A 19,102-nucleotide genomic window follows, 5' to 3' on the forward strand; every position below is an offset into this window, starting at 1 on the left:
GCTCGGATAGCTCTGGTCTCTTCGTCAGCTATCTGTGTCCCTTGTTTATGTCGGTTGCTCGGATAGCTCTGGTCTCTTCGTCAGTGGCTCTGTGTCCCTCGTTTATGTTTATGGCGGTTGCTCTGATAGCTCTGGTCTCCTCGTCAGTGGCTCACTGGAGGCGATGTGCCTGGAGATATGCGTTTTTTTCATTTATGTCGGCTGCCGTCATTAGAGAGAGAAGAGAAAATGATGACGTCCTTGGGTGGGCTTGAACCACCAACCTTTCGGTTAACAGCCGAACGCGCTAACCGATTGCGCCACAGAGACCTTCATGTTAGGGGCAGGAATGTTTAAAACCTGTGTCTGCATTATTCCTCTAATTTCTACTACATTATCGAAGCAATATATGATAATCACTGCTTGCTTTTGGCTACGATTCTCAGCCTCAATTATGTCTGGATTGTCAGCCTGGCTCAGCTGGCATACATACATACATGTGGCAAGTGACATTGATTATTGACCAACTTGCTACATTATACTACCGAGGAAAGTAGGAGGAGCCTGCACATCAGCAGGAGCAGAGGAAAGTAGGAGGAGCTTGCACATCAGTAATCAGTAGGGGCAGAGGAAAGTAGGAGGAGCCTGCACATCAGTAATCAGCAGGAACAGAGGAAAGTAGGAGGAGCCAGCACCTCTCAAATCTGCAGGAGCAGAGGAAAGTAGGAGGAGCCTGCACCTCAGAAATCAGCAAGAGCAGAGGTAAGTAGGAGGAGCCTGCATATCAGCAATCAGCTAGAGCAGAGGAAAGTTGAAGGAGCCTGCACATCAGGACTCAGCAGGAGCAGAGGAAAGTAGGAATCTGCAATAGCAGAGGGAAGTAGGAGGAGCCTGCACATCAGCAATCAGCAGGAGCAGGAAGAAGTAGGAGCCGGCACATCATTTATCAGCAGGAGCAGAGGGAAGTAGGAGGAGCCTGCATATCAGCAATCAGCAGGAGCAGAGGAAAGTAGGAATCTGCAATAGCAGAGGGAAGTAGGAGGAGCCTGCACATCAGCAATCAGCAGGAGCAGGAAGAAGTAGGAGCCGGCACATCATTTATCAGCAGGAGCAGAGGGAAGTAGGAGGAGCCTGCATATCAGCAATCAGCAGGAGCAGAGGAAAGTAGGAATCTGCAATAGCAGAGGGAAGTAGGAGGAGCCTGCACATCAGGAATCAGCAGGAGCAGAAGGAAGTAGGAGGAGCCTGCACATCAGCAATCAGCAGGAGCAGGGGCGCCGCGAGGCATAAAGCGAACCAAGCGGTCGCTTGGGGCCTCAAGATCGTAGGGGCCTCGGCGGCTCAGTGATGTCGGCGTGACGTCACTGTTTCCCCGCAGCCCCGCGAGGCGAGCAGAGCAGAGCTGGGCTACGGGAAGATGGCCGCCGCCGAAGCCCTGCTCTGGAGACTATTTATATGCCTCCAGTACAGGGCTTCGGGTGGCCATATTCCCGTAGCCCTGATTCAATCTGCGCGGGAGATTGGAGGAGGGAGGGAGCTCCGTGGGAACTGCGCGCCTGAGGAGCCGGCCAGGAGAGGAGACGGGGAGAGAAGACTTCTGCCAGTGCCAGGTGAGTAAATTCTTTTCTTTTTGCAGCTCTGAAAATGTGCCCTAATAGTGTTTGATTTCTGCTGAACTGTGCCCTAATTATGTTTGATTTCTGCTGAACTGTGCCCTAATAGTGTTTGATTTCTGCTGAACTGTGCCCTAATTATGTTTGATTTCTGCTGAACTGTGCCCTAATTGTGTTTGATTTCTGCTGAACTGTGCCCTAATTGTGTTTGATTTCTGCTGAACTGTGCCCTAATAGTGTTTGATTTCTGCTGAACTGTGCCCTAATTATGTTTGATTTCTGCTGAGAATGTGCCCTAATAGTGTTTGATTTCTGCTGAACTGTGCCCTAATAGTGTTTGATTTCTGCTGAACTGTGCCCTAATAGTGTTTGATTTCTGCTGAACTGTGCCCTAATTGTGTTTGATTTCTGCTGAACTGTGCCCTAATAGTGTTTGATTTCTGCTGAACTGTGCCCTAATTATGTTTGATTTCTGCTGAACTGTTCCCTAATTGTGTTTGATTTCTGCTGAACTGTTCCCTAATTGAGTTCGATTTCTGCTGAACTGTTCCCTAATTGCGTTTGATTTCTGCTAAAAATGTGCCCAAATTGCGTTTGATTTCTGCTGAAATGTGGCCCAAATTGCGTTTGATTTCTGCTGAAATGTTGCACAAATTGCGTTTTTATTTTCTGGTGTCTGGGGTAACTGTTGCTGCATTTATTATTTAATGGTCATAGTTGGCTATATTTGCTGTGCTACGGTTAAGCTCCGCCCATACAATGTCATGGCCAAATCCATCTGCGCGCGCCTCAATCACCCCCACATCCATTTTCCCCGCAAACAGCCCCGCCCCAATCCACCCTCCAGCTCCACCCACATGTCATGGCCATGCCCACTTATGCGGGATAGCCACACCCATTTTTCACCGCGGTGCGCTTCGCGCGCTGCAGGATAGGGCCACTTCCTACAGTCCGCTTGGGGCCACAAAAACCTTAGCTGCACCCCTGAGCAGGAGCAGAGGAAAGTAGGAATCAGCAATAGCAGAGGGAAGTAGGAGGAGCCTGCACATCAGCAGAAGCAGAGGTAAGTAGGAGGAGCCTGCACATCAGGAATCAGCAGGAGCAGAAGGAAGATGGACGGGCCTGCACAGCAGGAGCAGAAGGAAGTAGGAGGAGCCTGCACATCAGCAATCAGCAGGAGCAGGAAGAAGTAGGAGCCGGCACATCATTTATCAGCAGGAGCAGAGGGAAGTAGGAGGAGCCTGCATATCAGCAATCAGCAGGAGCAGAGGAAAGTAGGAGGAGCCTGCACATCAGGACTCAGCAGGAGCAGAGGAAAGTAGGAATCAGCAATAGCAGAGGGAAGTAGGAGGAGCCTGCACATCAGCAATCAGCAGGAGCAGAAGGAAGTAGGAGGAGCCTGCACATCAGCAATCAGCAGGAGCAGAAGGAAGTAGGACGGGCCTGCACAGCAGGAGCAGAAGGAAGTAGGAGGAGCCTGCATATCAGCAATCAGCAGGAGCAGAGGGAAGTAGGAGCCGGCACATCATTTATCAGCAGAGGGAAGTAGGAGGAGCCTGCATATCAGCAATAAGCAGGAAGAAGTAGGAGGAGCCGACACATTTATCAGCAGGAGCAGGAAGAAGTAGGAGGAGCCTGCACATCAGCAATCAGCAGGAGCAGGAAGAAGTAGGAGCCGGCACATCATTTATCAGCAGGAGCAGGAAGAAGTAGGAGGAGCCTGCATATCAGCAATCAGCAGGAGCAGAGGGAAGTAGGAGGAGCCTGCACATCAGGACTCAGCAGGAGCAGAGGAAAGTAGGAATCAGCAATAGCAGAGGGAAGTAGGAGGAGCCTGCATATCAGCAATCAGCAGGAAGAAGTAGGAGGAGCCGACACATTTATCAGCAGGAGCAGAGGGAAGTAGGAGAAGCCTGCATATCAGCAGAAGCAGAGGTAAGTAGGAGGAGCCTGCACATCAGGAATCAGCAGGAGCAGAAGGAAGATGGACGGGCCTGCACAGCAGGAGCAGAAGGAAGTAGGAGGAGCCTGCACATCAGCAATCAGCAGGAGCAGGAAGAAGTAGGAGCCGGCACATCATTTATCAGCAGGAGCAGAGGGAAGTAGGAGGAGCCTGCATATCAGCAATCAGCAGGAGCAGAGGAAAGTAGGAGGAGCCTGCACATCAGGACTCAGCAGGAGCAGAGGAAAGTAGGAATCAGCAATAGCAGAGGGAAGTAGGAGGAGCCTGCACATCAGCAATCAGCAGGAAGAAGTAGGAGGAGCCGACACATTTATCAGCAGGAGCAGAGGGAAGTAGGAGGAGCCTGCACATCAGCAATCAGCAGGAGCAGAAGGAAGTAGGAGGAGCCTGCACATCAGCAATCAGCAGGAGCAGAAGGAAGTAGGACGGGCCTGCACAGCAGGAGCAGAAGGAAGTAGGAGGAGCCTGCACATCAGCAATCAGCAGGAGCAGAGGGAAGTAGGAGCCGGCACATCATTTATCAGCAGGAGCAGAGGGAAGTAGGAGGAGCCTGCATATCAGCAATCAGCAGGAAGAAGTAGGAGGAGCCGACACATTTATCAGCAGGAGCAGGAAGAAGTAGGAGGAGCCTGCACATCAGCAATCAGCAGGAGCAGGAAGAAGTAGGAGCCGGCACATCATTTATCAGCAGGAGCAGGAAGAAGTAGGAGGAGCCTGCATATCAGCAATCAGCAGGAGCAGAGGGAAGTAGGAGGAGCCTGCACATCAGGACTCAGCAGGAGCAGAGGAAAGTAGGAATCAGCAATCGCAGAGGGAAGTAGGAGGAGCCTGCATATCAGCAATCAGCAGGAAGAAGTAGGAGGAGCCGACACATTTATCAGCAGGAGCAGGAAGAAGTAGGAGGAGCCTGCACATCAGCAATCAGCAGGAGCAGGAAGAAGTAGGAGCCGGCACATCATTTATCAGCAGGAGCAGGAAGAAGTAGGAGGAGCCTGCATATCAGCAATCAGCAGGAGCAGAGGGAAGTAGGAGGAGCCTGCACATCAGGACTCAGCAGGAGCAGAGGAAAGTAGGAATCAGCAATCGCAGAGGGAAGTAGGAGGAGCCTGCATATCAGCAATCAGCAGAAAGAAGTAGGAGGAGCCGACACATTTATCAGCAGGAGCAGAGGGAAGTAGGAGAAGCCTGCATATCAGCAATCAGCAGGAGCAGGAAGAAGTAGGAGGAGCCTGCACATCAGCAATCTGCAGGAGCAGAGGTAAGTAGGAGGAGCCTGCACATCAGCAATCTGCAGGAGCAGAAGGAAGTAGGAGGAGCCTGCACATCAGCAGGAGCAGAAGGAAGTAGGAGGAGATTGCACATCAGGACTCGGCAGGAGCAGAGGAAAGTAGGAGGAGCCTGCACATCAGCAATCAGCAGGAGCAGAAGGAAGTAGGAGGAGCCTGCACATCAGCAGGAGCAGAAGGAAGTAGGAGGAGATTGCACATCAGGACTCGGCAGGAGCGGAGGAAAGTAGGAGGAGCCTGCACATCAGCAATCAGCAGAAGCAGAAGGAAGTAGGAGGAGCCTGCACATCAGCAGGAGCAGAAGGAAGTAGGAGGAGATTGCACATCAGGACTCGGCAGGAGCGGAGGAAAGTAGGAGGAGCCTGCACATCAGCAATCAGCAGGAGCAGGAAGAAGTAGGAGGAGCCGACACATCATTTATCAGCAAGAACAGAAGGAAGTAGGAGGAGCCTGCATATCAGCAATCAGCTAGAGCAGAAGGAAGTAGGAGCCTGCACATCAGGACTCGGCAGGAGCAGAGGAAAGTAGGAATCAGCAATAGCAGAAGGAAGTAGGAGGAGCCTGCACAGCAGGAACAGAAGGAAGTAGGAGGAGCCTGCATATCAGCAATCAGCAGGAGCAGAGGAAAGTAGGAGGAGCCTGCACATCAGCAATCAGCAGGAGCAGAAGAAAGTAGGAGGAGCCTGTACATCAGCAATCAGCAGGAGCAGAAGGAAGTAGGAGGAGCCTGCACATCAGCAATCTGCAGGAGCAGAAGGAAGTAGGAGGAGCCTGCACATCAGCAGGAGCAGAAGGAAGTAGGAGGAGATTGCACATCAGGACTCGGCAGGAGCGGAGGAAAGTAGGAGGAGCCTGCACCTCAGCAATCAGCAGGAGCAGAAGGAAGTAGGAGGAGCCTGCACATCAGCAGGAGCAGAAGGAAGTAGGAGGAGATTGCACATCAGGACTCGGCAGGAGCGGAGGAAAGTAGGAGGAGCCTGCACCTCAGCAATCAGCAGGAGCAGTGGAAAGTAAAAGGAGCCTGCAGATCAGCAGGAGCAGAGGGAAGTAGGAGGAGCCTGAAAATAAGCAATCAGCAGGAGCAGAGGGAAGTGGGAGAAGCCAGCACACCAGCAATCAACAGGAGCAGTGGAAAGTAAAAGGAGCCTGCAGATCAGCAGGAGCAGAGGAAAGTAGGAGGAGCCTGAAAATCAGCAATCAGCAGGAGCAGAGGGAAGTGGGAGGAGCCTGCATATCAGTAACCAGCAGGAGCAGACGGATGTAAGAGGAGCCTGCATATCAGTAATCAGCAGGAGCAGAGGAAAGTAGGAGGAGCCTGCATATCAGGAATCTGCAGAAGGATGTAGGAGCCTGCATATCAGTAACCAGCACAAGTAGTGGGAAGTAAGAGGAGCCTTCACATCAGAAAACGGTACAAACAGAAGGAAGTAGGAGGCGTGGTAGGAGGAGCCAGCATATCAGTAATCAGCAGGAGCAGAGGGAAGTAGGAGGAGCCTGCATATCAGTAATCAGCAGGATCAGAGGGAAGTAGGAGGGGTGGTAGGAGGAGCCTGCATATCAGGAATCAGCAGGAGCAGAGGGAAGTAGGAGGAGCCAGCACATCAGGAATAGAGATGGATGGAACTGTTTTGAAGTGAACAGTCTGTGGGGAATAACCTCGGGGTCACTTCCATTTACAGCAGCTTCTGCATTACTGCGCGGCCGCGTGTCCTCGATCACGCGCCTGCAGCTGGGAGTGCTCTGCGGGACATCATGCGCTTGCGCAGATCGCTCCCGGCTGCGGGCGCCAGTTTTTCTAAAATATGAGTGCTTGATGAGGCCATCGACCAGCATGACCAAGTGCAGGAAGAGGAGGAATTGTGGTCCCAATCACCACCAGTAGCAGCTTTGCCACCTGCTGTACAGCGGTAGTGTTGGGCGAACAGTGTTCGCCACTGTTCGGGTTCTGCAAAACATCACCCTGTTCGGGTGATGTTCGAGTTCGGCCGAACACCTGATGGTGTTCGGCCAAACCGTTCGGCCACATGGCTGAACTAAGAGCGCATTCGGCTTTCGCTGTGATTGGCCGAACGGGTCACGTGGTTCGGACCCGAACGCGCTCTGATTGGCCGAACGGGTCAGGTGGTTCGGGTAAATAAATACCCGATCCACGTCATTTCTCCGCCATTTGTCTGTGGGTTTAGCTTTGGGTAGGCAGGCAGGGTAGTTCTCTCTCCAGCCAGGCTAGCCAGGGTCCCCCGGTCATTGTGTCGCTGCTGGGAATAGTGTTACACCGCTCACCTACACTATATAGCATTGTGTTTACTGCCACTCTGTGTGTCTGCTGAGAACAGTAGTACGTCGCTCACCCTGTATAGCATTGTGCTCTGTGTCGCTGCTGGGAATAGTAGTACACCGCTCACCCACACTATATAGCATTGTGTTTACTGCCACTCTGTGTGTCTGCTGAGAACAGTAGTACATCGCTCACCCTGTATAGCATTGTGCTCTGTGTCGCTGCTGGGAATAGTAGTACACCGCTCACTCACACTATATAGCATTGTGTTTACTGCCACTCTGTGTCGCTGCTGGGAACAGTAGTACACCGCTCACCCTGTATAGCATTGTGCTCTGTGTCGCTGCTGGGAATAGAAGTACACCGCTCAGCCACACTATATAGCATTGTGTTTACTGCCACTCTGTGTGTCTGCTGGGAACAGTAGTACACCGCTCACCCACCACTGTATAGCATTGTGCTCTGTGTCGCTGCTGGGAATAGTAGTACACCGCTCACCCACCACTGTATAGCATTGTGCTCTGTGTCGCTGCTGGGAACAGTAGTACACCGCTCACCCACCACTGTATAGCATTGTGCTCTGTGTCGCTGCTGGAAACAGTAGTACACCGCTCACCCACCACTGTATAGCATTGTGCTCTGTGTCGCTACTGGGAACAGTAGTACACTGCTCACCCACCACTGTATAGCATTGTGCTCTGTGTCGCTGCTGGGAACAGTAGTACACCGCTCACCCACACTATATAGAATTGTGTTTACTGCCACTCTGTGTCTCTGCTGGGAACAGTAGTACACCGCTCACCCGCCACTGCATAGCATTGTGCTCTGTGTCGCTGCTGGGAACAGTAGTACACCGCTCACCCACCACTGTATAGCATTGTGCTCTGTGTGTCTGCTGGGAACAGTAGTACACCGCTCCCCCACCACTGTATAGCATTGTGCTCTGTGTCGCTGCTGGGAACAGTAGTACACCGCTCACCCACACTATATAGCATTGTGTTTACTGCCACTCTGTGTCTCTGCTGGGAACAGTAGTACACCGCTCACCCACCACTGTATAGCATTGTGCTCTGTGTCGCTGCTGGGAATAGTAGTACACCGCTCACCCACCACTGTATAGCATTGTGCTCTGTGTCGCTGCTGGGAACAGTAGTACACCGCTCACCCACCACTATATAGCATTGTGTTTACTGCCACTCTGTGTCTCTGCTGGAAACAGTAGTACACCGCTCACCCGCCACTGTATAGCATTGTGCTCTGTGTCGCTGCTGGGAACAGTAGTACACCGCTCACCCACACTATATAGCATTGTGTTTACTGCCACTCTGTGTCTCTGCTGGGAACAGTAGTACACCGCTCACCCACCACTGTATAGCATTGTGCTCTGTGTCGCTGCTGGGAATAGTAGTACACCACTCACCCACCACTGTATAGCATTGTGCTCTGTGTCCACACGCTTCTTGTCCGCATGCAAGGCCTGGGTTGTTGTGTCTCAAAGCGTGGCCTTCTCCTCCTGTGCCTCATCCTCCTGTTCCATCACGTGTGCTGCTGCTGGTGCTGGGTTAGCGTTGCCGGTCCCTTTTCCTGGAACCTCTCATCTGTATTACATTTATGACTGCATGCCGACAAAAAGCATGTTACCTGTGCAAAGAAAACAGACATTTCCCGCATTTAAAAGACAGTTTTCCCTTTGAAACTTTAAAATCGATTTTCTTAAAAACTATAAGCTCTTTTTGCTAAAAATTTTTTTCCTCTTGTACCCACTCCCAAGGTGCACATACCCTGTAAATTTGGGGTATGTAGCATGTAAGGAGGCTTTACAAAGCACAAAAGTTCGGGTCCCCATTGACTTTAATTATGTTCGGAGTTCGGCTCGAACACCCGAACATCGCGGCCATGTTCGGCCTGTTCGGCCCGAACCCGAACATCTAGATGTTCGCCCAACACTATACAGCGGCTGCAACAAATATTTTTTTGCAAAGTACATAATTTTGATGTATAATAACAAAATGCATAAACTAAATCCTAAACGAAATCTTTGAATGTAAGCCTACACCATGTGCAGAGCCAAGTCTCCACATCTCGTCACTGCGGCTGCAACAAGTCAAATATGATGTCAGGATCCGCACCGTCTAAAATAGGCAGTTTATTTTAACATTAAAAATCCAATACAGGCAAGATGAGTGTGAGCTGGGTTACCATGACGCACGGCGTTTCAGAATCTAGCTCTTTCCTCAGATAGTTCAGGCACACACTCTAACATGCATCTGTCTTAGCCTGCTATATAAAACACTATGGAGGACCTGATGGAAGACTGCGTTAGTCTTGACAATTGACATATATCCATATTCATGAAGTGCTGCAGCCATTAGCCTAATATGACAATCCATTGCATCTGTACATAGTCTATATTCACATTCCACATGTATCTGAATATAGAAGATGACCCCAGAGGAGAACCGAGCTTAGATCATGTGTTACACTCAGACTTACTTACCAGAGATAAACTCCGGAATTGCGTCTCTCACCGTGTAACCCACTATCTGTAACCCACTACCAACAACAACAGCCGTAATCTGTTGTTGGTGGAATAATAGAAGTCCTAAAGCGGACGTTGTAGCCGCAGTTGTGATTGGTCGGCGGCTAGAGAAGGGGAGACTGAGCAAGGCGGACGGTGTCGGCCCGTTTGTGATTGGCTGACACCGCACAGATAGTGGGTTACACGGTGAGAGACGGAATTCCGGAGTTTATCTCTGGTAAGTAAGTCTGAGTGTAACACATGATCTAAGCTCGGTTCTCCTCTGGGGTCATCTTCTATATTCAGATACATGTGGAATGTGAATATAGACTATGTACAGATGCAATTGATTGTGATATTAGGCTAATGGCTGCAGCAGTTCATGAATATGGATATATGTCAATTGTCAAGACTAACGCAGTCTTCCATCAGGTCCTCCATAGTGTTTTATATAGCAGGCTAAGACAGATGCATGTTAGAGTGTGTGCCTGAACTATCTGAGGAAAGAGCTAGATTCTGAAACGCCGTGCGTCATGGTGACCCAGCTCACACTCATCTTGCCTGTATTGGATTTTTAATGTTAAAATAAACTGCCTATTTTAGACGGTGCGGATCCTGACATCATATTTGACTTGGTGCCCTGTGCACTCCAGGGCTGATCGCTGCACGTCGAGTTCCACTGGTGCTGTCGCAATTGAAGATACTGCGGCTGCAACAAACATTTTTTTTCTAAAAATAATTTTTTTTTGTATGTAATGTATATGCTTATGCCAACATTGTTCTGGCCTCTGCTACAGTGGCTGCAAGAAAATATTTTTATCAAAATAAATTATATTTTTGTATGTAATGTATACGCCATGCCAAAATCGTTCTGGCCTCTGTTGCAGCGGCTGCAACAAACATTTTTTTCAAAACCAGATAATAGTGTTCTGGCCTCTGCTGCTGCAGCTTCGACAAAATATTTTAAATAAAATAAACTAAAGCTCTTTGCGGTTGTTTGCGGTGCGGTAAATGTGGCATTTTGTCTGTCAGTGTGAAGCGGGCCTACGCTTTACACTACCTGACTGACATGTAAACATGCTGGACATTTTAAAGCACTTTATCGCACAAATGTAGGAATGTGATTTCTGTCCTTTAGAGATTAAAACACAACTCTGCATCAACTCTGTCATTTTTGCTAGGCTTTTGGCATGAACCCCCCTCCGCCATGCCCCCCCCCCCCTCCGGCATGCCCCCCTCCAGGTGTTAGACCCCCCTCCGCCATACCCGGGTGGGTCCCATCTGGCTACATGTACAAGGGACAACTACTGGAGGGGTTCCCTAACACTGGGGGGCAGCGAGGATAGCCACACCACAACAGCCTGATTTCACAGTCCCCCCACTGAGTCCACAGTTGCCCCCCACCCACTAAGTCCACAGTTGCCCCCCCCACTGAGTCCACAGTGCCCCCCCACTGAGTCCACACTGCCCCCCACCGCTGACTACACAGTGCCCCCCTGCTGAGTCTACACTGCCCCCCTGCTCAGTCTAGTGTCCCCCCCGCCCCCCGCTCAGTCCACCCCCCCCCCCCCCCCCCCCCCGCTGAGTACACAGTGCCCCCAAAGTCACGTTCCACTCAGAGCATTGCGAAACCTGAGGCCGGCCGTGATCACCATAATGACAGAGCTGGGCTGCCAACTCCTCCTCCAGCCCCCAAACCTCCCCCCTTTCCTACTGTGACTGTGCAGCGGCAGACGTCTGAACATCTGGGCTGAGAGGTCCGAGCTGTTCCTGGAGGAAGTTCCACCAACTCAGGAGACGCCGGTAAGGACCGATGTCAACTAATAGCGGCCCAATACTGATCATTACTACAGCAAATGCCCTTATAGTGCATGTCAAGGGACCTCGCCAAGCAGTTTACTATATCAGGATTGTCCATACATTGTACAGTCACACAGGCACATGACAGGGACCCGGGGACTGAGATTACTATATCCGGATTGTCCATACATTGTATAGTCATACAGGTACATGGCCAGGACCCGGGGACTGAGATTACTATATCAGGATTGGCCATACATTGTATAGTCATACAGACACATGGCTGGGACCCGGGGACTGAGATTACTATATCAGGATTGGCCATACATTGTATAGTCATACAGGTACATGGCCGGGACCCGGGGACTGAGATTACTATATCAGAATTGGCCATACATTGTATAGTCATACAGGCACATGGCCGAGACCCGGGGACTGAGATTACTATATCAGGATTGGCCATACATTGTATAGTCATACAGGCACATGGTCAGGACCCGGGGACTGAGATTACTATATCAGGATTGGCCATACATTGTATAGTCATACAGGCACATGGCTGGGACCCGGGGACTGAGATTACTATATCAGGATTGGCCATACATTGTATAGTCATACAGGCACATGGCCGGGACCCGGGGACTGAGATTACTATATCAGGATTGGCCATACATTGTATAGTCATACAGGCACATGGCTGGGACCCGGGGACTGAGATTACTATATCAGGATTGGCCATACATTGTATAGTCATACAGGTACATGGCCGGGACCCGGGGACTGAGATTACTATATCAGGATTGGCCGTACATTGTATAGTCATACAGGCACATGGTCAGGACCTGGGGACTAAGATTACTATATCAGGATTGGCCATACGTTGTATAGTCATACAGGTACATGGCCGGGACCCGGGGACTGAGATTACTATATCAGGATTGGCCATACATTGTATAGTCATACAGACACATGGCCAGGACCCGGGGACTGAGATTACTATATCAGGATTGGCCATACGTTGTATAGTCATACAGGTACATGGCCGGGACCCGGGGACTGAGATTACTATATCAGGATTGGCCATACATCGTATAGTCATACAGGCACATAGCCAGGACCCGGGGACTGAGATTACTATATCAGGATTGGCCATACATTGTATAGTCATACAGACACATGGCCAGGACCCGGGGACTGAGATTACTATATCAGGATTGGCCATACATTGTATAGTCATACAGGCACATGGCCGGGTCCCGGGGACTGAGATTACTATATCAGGATTGGCCATACATTGTATAGTCATACAGACACATGGCCAGGACCCGGGGACTGAGATTACTATATCAGGATTGGCCATACATTGTATAGTCATACAGACACATGGCCAGGACCCGGGGACTGAGATTACTATATCAGGATTGGCCATACATTGTATAGTCATACAGGCACATGGCCGGGTCCCGGGGACTGAGATTACTATATCAGGATTGGCCATACATTGTATAGTCATACAGGCACATGGTCAGGACCCGGGGACTGAGATTACTATATCAGGATTGGCCATACATTGTATAGTCATACAGGCACATGGCCGGGACCCGGGGACTGAGATTACTATATCAGGATTGGCAATACATTGTATAGTTATACAGGCACATGGCCAGGACCCGGGGACTGAGATTACTATATCAGGATTGGTCATACATTGTATAGTCATACAGGCACATGGCCAGGACCCGGGGACTGAGATTACTATATCAGGATTGGCCATACATTATATAGTCATACAGGCACATGGTCAGGACCCGGGGACTGAGATTACTATATCAGGATTGGGCATACATTGTATAGTCATACAGGCACATGGCCAGGACCCGGGGACTGAGATTACTATATCAGGATTGGGCATACATTGTATAGTCATACAGGCACATGGCCGGGACCCGGGGACTGAGATTACTATATCAGGATTGGCCATACATTGCATAGTCATACAGGCACATGGCCAGGACCCCGGGACTGAGATTACTATATCAGGATTGGCCATACATTGTATAGTCATACAGACACATGGCCAGGACCCGGGGACTGAGATTACTATATCAGGATTGGCCATACATTGTATAGTCATACAGGTACATGGCCGGGACCCGGGGACTGAGATTACTATATCAGGATTGGCCATACATTGTATAGTCATACAGGCACGTGGTCAAGACCCGGGGACTGAGATTACTATATCAGGATTGCCATACATTGTATAGTCATACAGGCACATGGCTGGGACCCGGGGACTGAGATTACTATACCAGGATTGGCCATACATTGTATAGTCATACAGGCACATGGCCGGGACCCGGGGACTGAGATTACTATATCAGGATTGGTCATACATTGTATAGTCATACAGGCACATGGCCGGGACCCGGGGACTGAGATTACTATATCAGGATTGGCCATACATTGTATAGTCATACAGACACATGGTCAGGACCCAGGGACTGAGATTACTATATCAGGATTGGCCATACATTGTATAGTCATACAGGCACATGGCCGGGACCCGGGGACTGAGATTACTATATCAGGATTGGCCATACATTGTATAGTCATACAGACACATGGTCAGGACCCGGGGACTGAGATTACTATATCAGGATTGGCCATGCATTGTATAGTCATACAGGCACATGGCCGGGACCCGGGGACTGAGATTACTATATCAGGATTGGCCATACATTGTATAGTCATACAGGCACATGGCCAGGACCCGGGGACTGAGATTACTATATCAGGATTGGCCATACATTGTATAGTCATACAGACACATGGTCAGGACCCAGGGACTGAGATTACTATATCAGGATTGGCCATACATTGTATAGTCATACAGGCACATGGTCAGGACCCGGGGACTGAGATTACTATATCAGGATTGGCCATACATTGTATAGTCATACAGGCACATGGCCGGGACCCGGGACTGAGATTACTATATCAGGATTGGCCGTACATTGCATAGTCATACATGCACATGGCCAGGACCCGGGGAATGAGATTACTATATCAGGATTGGCCATACATTGTATAGTCATACAGGTACATGGTCAGGACCCGGGGACTGAGATTACTATATCAGGATTGGCCATACATTGTATAGTCATACAGACACATGGTCAGGACCCGGGGACTGAGATTACTATATCAGGATTGGTCATACATTGTATAGTCATGCAGGTACATGTCCGGGACCCGGGGACTGAGATTACTATATCAGGATTGGCCATACATTGTATAGTCATACAGGCACATGGCTGGGGACTGAGATTACTATATCAGGATTAGCCATACATTGTATAGTCATACAGGCACATGGCCGGGACACGGGGACTGAGATTACTATATCAGGATTGGTCATACATTGTATAGTCATACAGGCACATGGCTGGGGACTGAGATTACTATATCAGGATTGGCCATACATTGTATAGTCATACAGGCACATGGTCAGGACCCGGGGACTGAGATTACTATATCAGGATTGGCCATACATTGTATAGTCATACAGACACATGACAGGGACCCGGGGACTGAGATTACTATATCCGGATTGTCCATACATTGTATAGTCATACAGGTACATGGCCAGGACCCGGGGACTGAGATTACTATATCAGGATTGGCCATACATTGTATAGTCATACAGACACATGGCTGGGACCCGGGGACTGAGATTACTATATCAGGATTGCCATACATTGTATAGTTATACAGGCACATGGCCAGGACCCGGGGACTGAGATTACTATATCAGGATTGGCCATACATTGTATAGTCATACAGGCACATGGCCGGGACCCGGGGACTGAGATTACTATATCAGGATTGGCCATACATTGTATAGTCATACAGGCACATGGCCAGGACCCGGGGACTGAGATTACTATATCAGGATTGCCATACATTGTATAGTCATACAGGCACATGGCCGGGGACCCGGGGACTGAGATTACTATATCAGGATTGGCCATACATTGTATAGTCATACAGGCACATGGCCGGGACCCGGAGACTGAGATTACTATATCAGGATTGTCCATACATTGTACAGTCATACAGGCACATGGCCGGGATCCCGGGACTGAGATTACTATATCAGGATTGGCCATACATTGTATAGTCATACAGGCACATGGCCGGGACCCGGGGACTGAGATTACTATATCAGGATTGGCCATGCATTGTATAGTCATACAGGCACATGGCTGGGACCCGGGGACTGAGATTACTATATCAGTATTGGCCATACATTGTATAGTCATACAGGCACATGGCCAGCCCAGGACCCGGGGACTGAGATCACTATATCAGGATTGGCCATACATTGTATAGTCATACAGGTACATGGCCGGGACCCGGGGACTGAGATTACTATATCAGGATTGGCCATACATTGTATAGTCATACAGGCACATGGCCGGGGACACGGGGACTGAGATTACTATATCAGGATTGGTCATACATTGTATAGTCCTACAGGCACATGACAGGGACCCGGGGACTGAGATTACTATATCAGGATTGTCCATACATTGTATAGTCATACAGGCACATGACAGGGACCCGGGGACTGAGATTACTATATCAGGATTGGCCATACATTGTATAGTCATACAGGCACATGGCCGGGACCCGGGGACTGAGATTACTATATCAGGATTGGCCATACATTGTATAGTCATACAGGCACATGGCCAGGACCCGGGGACTGAGATTACTATATCAGGATTGCCATACATTGTATAGTCATACAGGCACATGGCCGGGGACCCGGGGACTGAGATTACTATATCAGGATTGGCCATACATTGTATAGTCATACAGGCACATGGCCGGGACCCGGAGACTGAGATTACTATATCAGGATTGTCCATACATTGTACAGTCATACAGGCACATGGCCGGGATCCCGGGACTGAGATTACTATATCAGGATTGGCCATACATTGTATAGTCATACAGGCACATGGCCGGGACCCGGGGACTGAGATTACTATATCAGGATTGGCCATGCATTGTATAGTCATACAGGCACATGGCTGGGACCCGGGGACTGAGATTACTATATCAGTATTGGCCATACATTGTATAGTCATACAGGCACATGGCCAGCCCAGGACCCGGGGACTGAGATCACTATATCAGGATTGGCCATACATTGTATAGTCATACAGGTACATGGCCGGGACCCGGGGACTGAGATTACTATATCAGGATTGGCCATACATTGTATAGTCATACAGGGACATGGCCGGGGACCCGGGGACTGAGATTACTATATCAGGATTGGCCATACATTGTATAGTCCTACAGGCACATGACAGGGACCCGGGGACTGAGATTACTATATCAGGATTGTCCATACATTGTATAGTCATACAGGCACATGACAGGGACCCGGGGACTGAGATTACTATATCAGGATTGGCCATACATTGTATAGTCATACAGGCACATGGTCAGGACTCGGGGACTGAGATTACTGTATCAGGATTGGCCATACATTGTATAGTCATAAAGGCACATGGTCAGGACCCGGGGACTGAGATTACTATATCAGGATTGGCCATACATTGTATAGTCATACAGGCACATGGCCGGGACCCAGGGACTGAGATTACTATATCAGGATTGGCCATACATTGTATAGTCATACAGGCACATGGGCAGGACCCGGGGACTGAGATTACTATATCAGGATTGGCCATACATTGTATAGTCATACAGGTACATGGCTGGGACCCGGGGACTGAGATTACTATATCAGGATTGGCCATACATTGTATAGTCATACAGGCACATGGCCGGGACCCGGGGACTGAGATTACTATATCAGGATTGCCATACATTGTATAGTCATACAGGCACATGGTCGGGACCCGGGGACTGAGATGACTATATCAGTATTGGCCATACATTGTATAGTCATACAGGCACATGGCTGGGACCCGGGGACTGAGATTACTATATCAGGATTGGCCATACATTGTATAGTCATACAGGCACATGGCCAGGACCCGGGGACTGAGATTACTATATCAGGATTGGCCATACATTGTATAGTCATACAGGCACATGGCCAGGACCCGGGGACTGAGATTACTATATCAGGATTGGCCATACATTGTATAGTCATACAGGCACATGGCCAGGACCCGGGGACTGAGATTACTATATCAGGATTGGCCATACATTGTATAGTCATACAGGCACATGGCCGGGACCCGGGGACTGAGATTACTATATCCGGATTGGCCATACATTGTATAGTCATACAGGCACATGGCCAGGACCCGGGGACTGAGATTACTATATCAGGATTGGCCATACATTGTATAGTCATACAGGCACATGGCCGGGTCCCGGGGACTGAGATTACTATATCAGGATTGGCCATACATTGTATAGTCATACAGGCACATGGCCAGGACCCGGGGACTGAGATTACTATATCAGGATTGGCCATACATTGTATAGTCATACAGGCACATGGCCGGGACCCGGGGACTGAGATTACTATATCAGGATTGGCCATACATTGTATAGTCATACAGGCACATGGCCGGGACCCGGGGACTGAGATTACTATATCAGGATTGGCCATACATTGTATAGTCATACTGGCACATGGCTGGGACCCGGGGACTGAGATTACTATATCAGGATTGGCCATACATTGTATAGTCATACAGGTACATAGCTGGGACCGGGGGACTGAGATTACTATATCAGGATTGGCCATACATTGTATAGTCATACAGGCACATGGCCGGGACCCGGGGACTGAGATTACTATATCCGGATTGGCCATACATTGTATAGTCATACAGGCACATGGCCAGGACCCGGGGACTGAGATTACTATATCAGGATTGGCCATACATTGTATAGTCATACAGGCACATGGCCGGGATCCGGGGACTGAGATTACTATATCAGGATTGGCCATACATTGTATAGTCATACAGGCACATGGCCGGGACCCGGGGACTGAGATTACTATATCAGGATTGGCCATACATTGTATAGTCATACAGGCACATGGCCAGGACCCGGGGACTGAGATTACTATATCAGGATTGGCCATACATTGTATAGTCATACAGGCACATGGCCAGGACCCGGGGACTGAGATTACTATATCAGGATTGGCCATACATTGTATAGTCATACAGGCACATGGCCGGGATCCGGGGACTGAGATTACTATATCAGGATTGGCCATACATTGTATAGTCATACAGGGACATGGCCGGGGACCCGGGGACTGAGATTACTATATCCGGATTGTCCATACATTGTATAGTCATACAGGCACATGGGCGGGACCCGGGGACTGAGATTACTATACCAGGATTGTCCATACATTGTATAGTCATACAGGCACATGGCCGGGACCCGGGGACTGAGATTACTATATCCGGATTGTCCATACATTGTATAGTCATACAGGCACATGGCCGGGACCCGGGGACTGAGATTACTATACCAGGATTGGCCATACATTGTTTAGTCATACAGGCACATGGCCGGGACCCGGGGACTGAGATTACTATATCAGGATTGGCAATACATTGTATAGTCATACAGGTACATGGCTGGGAC

At 49.6% G+C, this 19,102-nt stretch overlaps 1 protein-coding gene across 1 annotated transcript in view; it reads left to right on the forward strand.

Annotated features, from left to right (window-relative positions):
* Positions 1-11,348: 11,348 nt before the first annotated feature.
* The window catches only part of SRPX2 (sushi repeat containing protein X-linked 2), a 201,481-nt gene continuing 193,727 nt past the window's right edge, over positions 11,349-19,102 (forward strand). Inside the window, exon 1 of the mRNA XM_068249960.1 lies at positions 11,349-11,437. The gene's annotated coding sequence lies outside the window, so the exon portion shown is untranslated. The remainder of the gene's footprint in view (positions 11,438-19,102) is intronic.

This window comes from Hyperolius riggenbachi, chromosome 8 (genome assembly GCF_040937935.1).
Source record: "Hyperolius riggenbachi isolate aHypRig1 chromosome 8, aHypRig1.pri, whole genome shotgun sequence".
NCBI classification, from domain to species: Eukaryota; Metazoa; Chordata; class Amphibia; order Anura; family Hyperoliidae; genus Hyperolius; species Hyperolius riggenbachi.